The 12169-nt window shown below is 37.9% G+C and overlaps 1 protein-coding gene across 1 annotated transcript in view; it reads right to left on the minus strand.

The window, feature by feature from the left end:
- Positions 1 to 1851: 1851 nt before the first annotated feature.
- Positions 1852 to 12169, minus strand: part of LOC308414251 (uncharacterized protein) — a 264870-nt gene continuing 254552 nt past the window's right edge. The window contains exons 4-5 of the transcript XR_013974867.1: positions 10933 to 11056; positions 1852 to 2450 (exon numbers count right to left, since the gene is read on the minus strand). The gene's annotated coding sequence lies outside the window, so the exon portion shown is untranslated. The remainder of the gene's footprint in view (positions 2451 to 10932; positions 11057 to 12169) is intronic.

Consider the following 12169-nt stretch of genomic DNA (forward strand, 5'->3'; position numbering starts at 1 on the left):
CCGTCTCACCAGCAAGAACAGACGCGGTACACAAGGATCCTTCTGCAGCAAAGCTTTATTGCAAGTGATGGAGGAAGACCCAGAAGGAAGCAAGGCACCCAACTTTATACCCCCAGGGGAATCGTGTCTCTGCCTGATTGGCTGTTCGCCGGTGGTCTGACAACTACGCCCCGGGATGGGCCATGGCTTTAGGCTGAATCATCTCTCATGCATGCGCTCATGAGTTGTTTGTCAGTTTTCAGCTGACTCACGGCCCGGAAACCAGCGCCATCTTAGTGGGGCAATGGCTGTGGCCCCTTACAACCAACCAAAGAATACACATGAAGGGACCTTTGGCCCTAGCTGCATATGTATTACAGGATGACCTTTCTTGCATCAATGGGAGAGGAAGCTCTTTGTCCTATGATGGCTTGATGCCCCAGTGTAGAGGAATGCTATGGTGGTGAGGTAGGAGTGGTTAGGGCACACTCTTATAGAAGCATGGGGGGAAGGGTTGGCATAGGGGGTCTTCAGAGGGGAAACTGGGAAGGGGGATAACATTTGAAATGTAAATAAATAAAATAACTAATTAAAATTTTAAAAATAAACCAGGAGAGGAGACTTTCAGGAGCTTATAGTTATATACACAACATGAAGGGATGAAGATGGAGAAATGTGTGACCTACTTGGAGAGCTATGTTGAGGCATCTCCAGTACAGTTGGGGTAAAGAATAAAAATGGAATAGAGGGTTGGAGTAATCAGGAAGTAACTATGTATGTAATGAAAAGAATATCGACTATGAGAAAAGGAGAGAACAATTAAAAAGTAAATGGAAATTGGCCCATAGCAGTATACTAATCTAATTTCTTACACATAGTATAATTGGATTTAAATCTGAACTATCAAAACTTCCTTAAGATTGAACTGGTAACTCATGAGTTCAAACAGCCTGTATAACTCTTTTGGAAAAAGATAATACCTTCTATGTCTTTGAAATCATTTCTTTATCTGGCTTTGTGGATTGACAAGAACGTTTATGTAAAAACACAAACAAGTTTAAAAACGAATTTGTCAGCTAATTAAGTCAATTTCATATCACCTTATAACCACTATGCAAAAATTATTATTGGATGGTTGGACCTGCACACAGTCTGTGACATTGGTAGAGCACATAAAGATATCAGTGCTATTAATAATATTATGATTATTTTTTAAAAAATATAATGGTTAAGAGCAAACAAAAGACATTCAAGGGGAGCATGAAAATATTTCTCTTCAATAAAGGAGATTCTAAAGCAATTAACTAATATGATTGTTTTTTTCTAAGAATCTAGATAGTCTCTAAGCTTGTAATTGACAAGCACTAATTCACCAAGTGTCTGTGACCAGAACAAATAGTTTCCTCTTCTTCTAGTTTGAAGCTCTGGGGTTATGCATGGGTCAGGAAGGTAGACAGGCCACATACTGGAAGTTTTGATAAATCACTATATAGAGAGTAGTTACAAATCTGAGTGGAGATCTGTCTTGGCTGCACCAAATGAGTTTTCTATGCTTTTGGATGCCTAGTCATTGGAAGCAGAGCCTAAAGAAAAGGTGTATGTGCTCAACACTTTTTAGAAAATACTCATTGAAAAACAGGGAAAACAGAATAAACAGGAAAAACCAAACAGACAGTCAGGAAAGGATGCAGTTTAAAGCCACTTTTAAACAAAGTCCATTGTGCTGCTCTGATCCTATACAATGTGACAAATCTCTTATTGGCCTTTCTAAGTATGCTGTTAATGTACTTATTCAAAAAATAAATTTTGAGAAAATGAAAGGTTTTTTTTTATTTCAGCGATAAAGCATGCATGACTAAAGCAATGGGCTAATGGAACCAGGGTAAGGGATCAAAGTTTATCTGAAAAGAACACAACATCCCTCCTTCAAAGAACTTGCTCATCCAGCTTCTAATGGCCCAGAAATGGGAATAATCCAACAACTAAAATGCGGTACATAAATATAAAAAAATATTGGTTAGCTAAAAAACAAACAAAATTATGAAATTTTCTGATAAATTAATGAAACAAAATAATCATTATGGCTCGGGTAAAACCAAGACTCAGAAAGACAAATCTCTCTCTCTCTCTCTCTCTCTCTCTCTCTCTCTCTCTCTCTCTCTCTCTCTCTCTCTAAGTAGTCCTCCATGGCACAGTGCACTGCCCTTCAGACAACTGAGTGTGCATCAAAACTCTAAGATCAGGTCTAAATGATTTATCACAAGCCAACTGGTGTCCTGTATGTTAATGGTTACCAATACAGAATAAGGTCTGAATTCTCAGGAAGCTTATATAGTATCACTGAGATTCAACCAACAAGCAAATCAATACAGTAATAATGAAAAGTGCATTTATGTAGAATGAAATCTCCAGGAACAGAGATTTGCTTCATCTCTCAATTGGATATTTTTTTCTTCAATGCTGTTTGGATCCTACAGGAAAAAAAAAAGGAAAGTAATTATAATTTTTCTGATGGAAATCCAGGTTATCTTCATGCATTAAACTAAGTCTATCGATGAAAAGAGATACCAGTTAAGAATGGCAAGGTGCGTGTAAAGACAAATGATTGTGTAGTTGTAGAAATTGTGCTTGTTTAGTAAATTAGTGGTTCTATATTGTGCATCAGTAAAAATGACTCTAGTAAACACTTAGTGGTCAGGGAGGGTCCCAGTGTCAGACATGGTCTCTCATATGTTGTGCTGTAAGTCCAGTTAGAGAGTTATTGGCTACCACTCTGTGATGGATGCCAGCAATGCAACCTTAGAATTGTCAAGGCACGCTGGCTGTTGATGTGGTTCAAAAGCATTATAACTCTTTATTATCGTGGATTGTCTCTCTCCTCTGGAGCATGCAAAAAAGCTAGTCCATGTAGAGGGCACTGGTATCTGTTTCACCTTAAAACATTAGTCAGTAGAACTTAGTCCTTAACAATTTTATTCAGAATGGACATGTTGTGAGAAAGCTCCCTAAATACAAATGTTTATGCCCAGATTAGTGCTGTTGTCATTCTTTATCAGAGAAGATCTCCACCCCACAGTGGGCATCAATTAACACAGATGCTCACAAATGCTCATAGTACAGAGACTGGGCATTAAACAGGGCATTTATGTCACTCCCTCCAAGGCTCAGGAGATAGAATGGAAGAGAGGACAGAAAGAAAGTAACAGCCAGAAGATAGGGGAATTCTACAGAGCAGTGCTTTCTGGACATGACATGGTTTTGTACTCACAAACTCACCACAACAGTGGTTACCTGCAGGAGACCCGGGCAGTGCGGTGCTGAGACCACACATAGTCCATCATCCGTAAAGAAGTACTTACTAGGCTCTATCCTACCATGAAGGTTTACTGGATGCTAAGGAAGGTTGATATCATTTCCTTCAGTGATGTAGGCACTGATAATTGTATGGGCTTGAGTAAATAATCCTCCAATCATGCTCATAATTAAACTCAGTGGATCACAAAGAGAAAGGCATCAGTGTAGGAGGGGCCTGGAAAGAAGGGAGGTTTGGGTTCATTGGGGCAAAGAAGAGAAGGGAAAAGGAATGATGAAGGTTAAAATTACCCAAATCCTGTGTGTGTGTGTGTGTGTGTGTGTGTGTGTGTGTGTGTGTGACAGAAATAATCATTTTTAAGCTGTCTTAAACATCAAAGAAATATAAGTCAAAAAACCAAGTAAATTTCAAGAAGCTCACTATGAGAAATGGCAGGAATGGCAAGAAAATTTGTTATATTGGGTTAATTCCACGTTTGAATGCTGTATTCACATATACAAATATCAAATTGCACTTTCAGGTTTACATAGTTGATGTTTTTCAATAAAAATGTAATTAATAAATATTCCCAAGGAAAAAAAACTAAAACACAATATACAGGTAAGTCAGGCAATGGTGTTTTGAAAACCAGTCAACCCTTGTGATATCGTCAAACCTTGATAGAGTTGAACCCTGATACAGCTAAACCTTGCTGCAGTCTGTGTGATGGAAGTAATACAAAAGGAATGAGTAAAAACAGAAGAGAAAGGGCAATTAAAGGGGATAAAGGAAAAGCTAGACTCAATGAGACAAATACTATTCACTTTCTCATATGTGAATACACATTTCAAATGATGTGTGTGTGCCAGTGTGTGAGCATGTGTGTAAGCAGATGTGTGTGCATGTGTGCGCATATATAGGTGCATGTGTGTGCATCATGACCGATCGGTTCTGATATAATGGCAGGTACACAGAATTTTAATAGACCATTCTTCAGCAGCCATGTACAGAGCAATCCTCAAAAGAAAGAGGCTTTTTGTCCCTTGAGAAGTATTTTACACATCAACAAATGAGCAAATCTTGTTAAAATTGTTGGTGCTTTATCTGTAAAGCCTGGAGAGATACTTTTTCCTCTGATGACTGTCTTTCATGCCTTTCTCCCTCCCTCTCTCCATCCTTCTCTCCACTCCTGAAACTAGTCAGAAAAAAAAGGCCAACCCTTTCATTCTTTAAGATGATTTTCCCATGCATTTTGGGAAATAACAGCAAGTTGATTATCACAGAAGGGGTACAAACAGGATATTACAAGAGGAGCTGCTAGGCTTATCTGAGAATGTAATTCAGTTCCTTAGATTAATCACCCATTAGATGCCAGTTTCCTTACTTCTTTCAGATAAGCACTAAACCAGGATAGATGGAGCATATATGTTAAATCCTATTTGAGGCTGGACAGTCTCATTGCTTTTAGGTCTCTGGTAAAGCATGAAAGTTGTCTTATGACCTCCACACGAATGCTTCTGTGCACATGTACTTGCCATGTATGTTAATGACCTGTTTGATCCCCAGAACTACAGGAAAAGGAGAAAACTTTTTCCTATGACCTCAACACATATGCTTCTACCTGCACATAGCTGTGTGTGCATACATGCATGTGTGTGTGCAAGCATGCATGCACAAATATTCTTGGGATAATAATTCTTTTTAAAATAGAAAAAAAACTTTAGGTACTTCTGAGTACAGAAATAAGCATTTCACTCTGCATCCACCACATAAGGAATCTGGAGCATTTTTGCTAAGTGGATAAAAAGGAATTCACCTTTCATCAACTAATGAAAAATGGGGCCAGGGGACTACGGCATCCTAGCATCCGTTTGAATGAACCAACAAAAAAAATCAAAAAGTAGTAGATACATAAAACTACACCTGGGTATTATCCACCAGTAGTGTTTGGACATGAGAAATACTAGATGCAAAAACGTTAAGGCTGAAAGATTATTTTGACTTCCCTGTTCAGAGGCTCCTGTCTATAGTTGCTTAACCTCATGCACCTGGAGAAAACATGAGCGTGATGGGAGAGTGTAGCAAAGGAAGGGAAGTGTTTCAGGGTGGCCAGGAATGTGAGAGAAGACAGAACAATAAGGATCTAGGGACAAGATATAGAGCCCCAAGATAGGCCTGTAGAGACCTATTTATTCCGACTGAATATACAGTTCCACTATCTCATAAGAGTCTGTTCAAAGTTCAGATTTATGAATGGATCAAACCAAATCTGCATTATGTTGGAGACAGTGTCTCCAGAATTCAAGTGTCTCTAGAAATGCCTTCACATCCTACCTAGATGTATGCTTTGTAAATCCTTTAGGTTATCCTAACTCCAATTAAGTGTACAATTAAAATTAACCATCACAGTTAATACTTGTCTTTAACTTGAATCTGTTATGGAAGGTGTTTCCCTGGATCCCTAGTGCACATGCTCTTTTCGTAATAAAATATAATATCGATGATTAAATCCATTGAAAATCATAAAGATCACTTAGGACATAACTTATTTTTACATCTTTTAGAAGGAAAGTAGAGGTCATCTCATCAGCCAAAGCTCTGTTGTCTTTGTTTACTTTTGTGTTGTTCACAGATGATCTCTAGATGCTATTGCCTAGTTTTAAAGAAATGTAAAGAAACCAACCACTTTTATTAATCTCTCCTCCACTAAACTAGTACAGGAAGACAAAACTTCTCTGAAGAGGAGTAAGAGTCCCACTTATCTGTAGGCATAAGTATTAAAATTGAGTCAATAATTATACTGGTTATCAAAGTTGCATCATGATTCTTAAACAAGTATCTGTTTCTAGTTTGAAGGTCAAATGCCTAAGGTTCTTTTTCAAAGGCTCCTAGAAGCTTCATTTAAAGATGGGTTTTCAGATGTGAGGAGGCATTCTGGTCACAGACTTTTCTCATCAGAACTCCATTAAATTCTTCCACTCTAGAATATCAAGAAATGCTGTTTTATGAGTCAGATAGTCCTGGTGGTTTACAGTATCTTGGCAGCCTCTTCTGGCAGCAAATTGCGCCTGAGAAGTTATCAGGTTAACACATGTATCTCGGAATATCTTGATTCCTATGAAGAGGGTATCCCCAGAGCAACATTTACATGTTGTGATGAAAATAGGATTCATTGACAGGTTGTCCCCCACCTGACGATGCAATTTTTAAAAAGTGCACAGAAAATCACATTTTGTTGGTAGTATGCTATTGCCTGGATACTCTTTATCTTTCAACATCCATTTTTTCCAAAAAGTGTTCCACATAGAGGAAGGCTCAAAAGTGGATTTCAAAACTACTACAATTCTTAAACTGTATTCTAATATGGATCCCTTCTGCCATAGATAAGTGGAACTCGTAGCTGATGGAAACTATAGCAAAAAATCCATACGGGCCAAAATGAAAAGAACAGCTGACCATGAGTTCCCAATCTCTATTGATAAAGCACAGATTCTATAGCTAAAGTTCAGAGAACATGACAAAAGTGGACCAGAAATTGTATAAGAGCTAAAGGATCAAGACTCCTGCTGCTGTCAAGTGTTTTCTGTGTGTGGTTTGGAAGGAGCACCCAGGAAATCTCAACAGTCTAGCTCTGTAAATAAGACTAACATGTTGACAACACCAGCTGGCATGCCCATGTGAACAAAGAAAATCTCACAAATCCCCTCCTACATCAAAAGCTGCAGGCAAACGATGACAGCTCAGAGGGAGAATCTGCCATTTCCAAGGACAAGCCCTGCAGTGGGTTATGCACTTCCAAGTGTCCAGCCCTATATATGCAAGTAATACTCAATGGACTCAGAAAACTGTGTATGCACATGGGTGTGTGTGTGTGTGTGTGCGCGCGCGCACGCACAAGCAAGCAAGCACGTGCGAGCGCGGCGCGCATAATAATAATGTTTTTAAAGAACATATCATAAAATTGAAAAAGGATTGTACGGAGAACACCAGAGAAATTGGAGGAGGGATAGTAAGGAGTAGAAATGATGTACAGTTAGTTGTTTATGAAATTCTCAAATTTTAAAGTAAAATAATAGATGTGTTTTAAACTTGAGGCATAAAGTATCTTTATATTCAAAACAGTAACACTGAACAGAAATGAAAACAAGACAGGGGCTAGAAGACACCACACCTCTTTGGTCCAGTTCTTTGCTTACTGACTCACATAGATTATTCTTGTATCATTATTTTTGTTATCTTATTACTGAGAACCAAATGTGGGAAAGTAGGAATGATTTCTTTTTACTATACCCCAAATAGAGGCATTTTCTTGTTGAAGTTACCAACCCAAATGTCACGTTCAGTAGGTGTCAAGAATTCACTACGTTTTAAATATTTAAGACAATGGAAAATTGTATAGGTAAGGACTGTTGTGAATTTCTGTACTTCAAAAGAAAGTTTACAGGAGAGCATAAGTGGTAGTTATTCCCTGAGCAGCCAGGTGTCCCTGAGAACAGTGACTTCTTAACAAGGATAAAGGGCAGGGTCTCACAGCACCATTTATAGGTAGAAATGAGAATTGCTGTCCCCAAATATTGCAAAGAAAATGGTGCAGCTATTCAATAACAATTAAAGATGAGGGTGAGAGGGAAGGAGAAAGGAACTATTAGGGAAGAATGAAGAAAGAAAAGAATAAAGGGGGAGGAGCGGAATGGTGAAGGGAGGGAGGAGAAATCAAAAGACAGAGGAGTGGAGATGTCTAATCCACTCAACCACCAGATTCTCTGCATCTGCTAACTTAAATTGTTGTGTATTTATCTCCCTTCCTTTGTCATATCCCTGGAGTAATTCCACTTAATTATAAAATATGGTGATGAATTTAAAAGGAAAACCAAAGTTCAGAATAACACACACATGTGCACCCAAGCACACACACACACACACACACACACACACACACATTCACACATGTGTGCATGTACATGTATGAACACTTGCAATTGTACAAATGTGTAGGCGTGACCACACAAACATGTATGCACATACACATGCATGCACAGATGCACACATGCAGACATGCATGCAAATGCACACCTTTTCCACAATTAAGATGATAGCAAACACTTCTAAAACATGTTCTTTATATAAAGCAATACTCCGTGATAAAGAAGGAAAAGTGGGCAGGTAGCCTTTATTCTTTCACTTAATACCAAATCCCAATATGAATTATAATTAAATAAACACTTGAGTTTATACAATGCTTTTTATAAATGGTTTCTAGAATGGTGATAATAACCATCATGCTAGCATGGCTGAGATGGTTTTAAATATTGGTGAAACATTGAACCAAACAGTTGGGACAATGTCTTGTAAAGTCTGTATTTGAAAATTCATTAATGAAAAATGAAGTTGTAATTGTTATTTATTTCTACAAGAATTCTGTTTACCGTTGCTTCGTTCAGTTTTGAGGGCAAGCTCTCCTGTATCCAATGCTGGCTTCAAACTATGTAATAGTATATGAGCTTTAAACTTTGTGAAAACAATTTCATACCCATTTTTTATAAGGGACTAACCATCAAACCCAAGGCTTCTTCCATGTGAGGCTTGCACACTGTAAGGTGAACTACAATATCAGTTCTCCTTTAGATTTTAAAGGGATCCTGGAAAGCATTTAAAGAACAGCCAAGGGATACACAGTATAAATCAAGGATGCATTCTAAAGTTTATCATCAGTAGCATACAATTCTTTCTTTTAATCTTAGGTACTCACACCATGCAAGAATGAGTGGGGTGTGGGATGATGAGCATTTCTATTAGCTCAAAGGTATTGAAGACTGTGTCTGGATTAGGAAGGACCAACACTGTAAAAATGGCTATCCTGCCAAAAGCAATCTACACATTCAATGTAATACCCATCAAAATTCCAACTCAATTCTTCATAGAGTTGGAAAGAACAATTTACAAATGTGTCTGGAAAAACAAAAAACCTAGGATAGCGAAATCTATTGCAAACAACAAGAAACCTTCTGTGGGAATCACCATCACTGACCTCAAGCTACATTACAAAGCAATTGTTTTAAAAACCGCATGGTATTGGTACAGAGTTAGGCAGGTAGATTAATGGAACAGAATTGAAGACCCAGAAATAAACCCTCATACCTATGGTAACTTGATCTTTGACAAAGAAGATGAAAACATTCAATGGAAAAAGGATAGCCTCTTGAACAAATAGTGGTGGTTAAACAGGCAGTCAGCATGCAGAAGAATGCAAATCGATCCTTTCTTATCTCTTTGTACAAAGCTCAGGGCCATGTGGATTAAATACCTCCACATAAAACCAGGTACACTGAAACTATTAGAAGAGAACATGGGGAAAAGCTTAGAACACATAGGCACAGGGGAAATTTTCCTGAAAAGAACACCAATGGCCTATGCTCTAAGATCAAGAAATGGGAACTTATGACATTGCAAATTTTCTGTAAGACTAAGAACACTGTCAAGAAAACAAAATGGCAGCCAACATACTTGAAAAGGATCTTCACCAATCCCACATCTGATAGAGGTCTAATATCCAATATATACAAAGAACTCAAGAAATTAGACTTCAGAGAATCAAACAACCCTGTTAAAATAAGGGGTACAGAGCTAAACAACAAATTCTCAACTGAGGAATATCAAATGGCCGAGAAACATCTAAAGAAATGCTCAACACCAGGGAAATGCAAATCAAAATGACCCTGAGATTCCACCTCATACCAGTCAGAATGGCTAAGATCAAAAACTCAGATGACAGAGGAGAAGGAGAAAGAGAAACAGTCTTCCACTGTTTGTGGGATTGTAAGCTGGTACAACTACTCTAGAAATCAGTCTGACGGTTCCTCAGAATATTGGACATAGTACTACATGAAGAACCAGCTATTCCACTTCTGGGCATATACCCCAAAGATGCACCAACATAGAATAAGGACACATGCTCCAACATGTTCATAGCATCATTATTTATAATAGCCAGAAGCTGAAAAGAACCCAGATGTCCTTTGACAGAGGACTGAATACAGAAATTGTGGTACATATACACAATAGAGTACTACTCAGCTATTAGAAACAATGGCTTTACAAAATTTCTAGGCAAATGGGTGGAACTAGAGAATATCATCCTGAGTGAGGTAACCCAGTCACAAAAGAACAGACATGATATGCAGTCACTGACAATTGCATACTAGCACCTGAAAGCTCTGAATACCCAAGAAACAACTCACAGACATTATGTAGCTCAAAAAGAAGGAAGGACAAAATGTGGAAGCTTCAGACCCTCTTAGGAAAAAAAAAGAGAAAAATGTGTATTCATCATTCATCATATATTATTATGTAACAAATTCGTGAGCTATAATAGTATTTTATAAAAGAAATAAATTAAAAATTTTAAAAAGACCGTGTCTGGGAATGAAAAAGTGACTGAAAATATACTCAATATTACTAATTATCAGGGAAAAACAAGTTAAGCCTGAAGTTAAACACCACGTCATGCACAGAAGAGCTAAAATCTAAACAGATATGAATTGCTAATGTATTCTTATATACAAAATAAGGACTTTAAGAGTATGCTAAGTCGATATCTTATTTAGTCATAAAAGTGCCCCCATGTAAGCAGGAGAATCTCAGTTCATATATCCAGCATTCACCTTAAGTCCAACATAAGTGATATACTCTGTAAACAAAGTCCTGGGTAGGCAGCCACAGGAGATTCCTGGAGTGCAGTGACCAGACAGGCTAGCTGAAGCAATGAGGTTCACTGGGAAACAATGTCTGAAATAAAGATGAAAACATCAATAAAAGGGAACTGTGGATGTTAACCGCTAGTCTAGATACACACAGACACACACAGACACACACACACACACAAGCATACATTACACACGCACGCATGTACATAGGCACAAAACAAATCCATCATTGTTTTTAATAAATGTTGAGCATTTAATTAATAAAATTTGCCTAAAAGATTCCATTATGATTGCAAATCGTTATTATATGTCTCACATACCTTGTACACTTACTAGGCAATGTTCATTATTGTACATTACTAGGTAATGATGCCCTCTTCTGAACCATGGGGAACCTATACCCACATCAGCACATATGCTCACACAAGCACAAACATATACACAAAGTTAAACAAACACTCTTTTAATAACAGAAACCCTACCACATAAAATGATGATGATATTTATTATTAGGATGAATCAAAAGATGATCAATTTTACTTGCTAACTCTCTCCACTCTTATATTTTGTTCTCAATAGTCCCAGATATACTCACCTAATATCTATGTGAGTTGATACCCATGTCATGGATATGGACTTTGTGATTGTCATTAAGAATTTACTTACATTATATTCATCTTCAAATCATTCAACAAATAACAGCTAGACTGTATCTTTAGTTTATGAACTATTAAATATCCAAAGCCTTCCATAGCTTGCAGTCAGTCTTAGTCCTACCCACAACTATCTTCCCAATAAAAACCACACATCTAGTAATTTTCTTTTATCATTCTATTTCCCTGGTTCTCAGTAAGAGCTTTTATTACAAGTACTTAGGAAACATCTGTTGAATGAATTCAGAGAGGTGGGGGGAGAGACTCCAGCACAAATATTGAACATATTGCTGGCACTGCTTGGCAGTGAGGCAAGGAGGCACAGTATGTGGTGTGAAAAGAGACACAATGAACAAGTGGTTATTTTCCCAATCATTTGTCCCTATAAAATCTGTCTTTTGAACATTATAGTGGCAGTGAATTCTGTGGCTAGTGCCCAAGTTTCCTGAGCGACTTGCTTTGTTTTCTCAGCAGCTGCCAAGACCTAATTGCTTGTCATGCTGTACTGCCCAGCGCTGATGACATGTACCAAGCAGGGAGCT

The sequence above is a fragment of the Micromys minutus genome (assembly GCF_963924665.1).
Source record: "Micromys minutus genome assembly, chromosome: 33".
In the NCBI taxonomy this organism is placed as follows: Eukaryota; Metazoa; Chordata; class Mammalia; order Rodentia; family Muridae; genus Micromys; species Micromys minutus.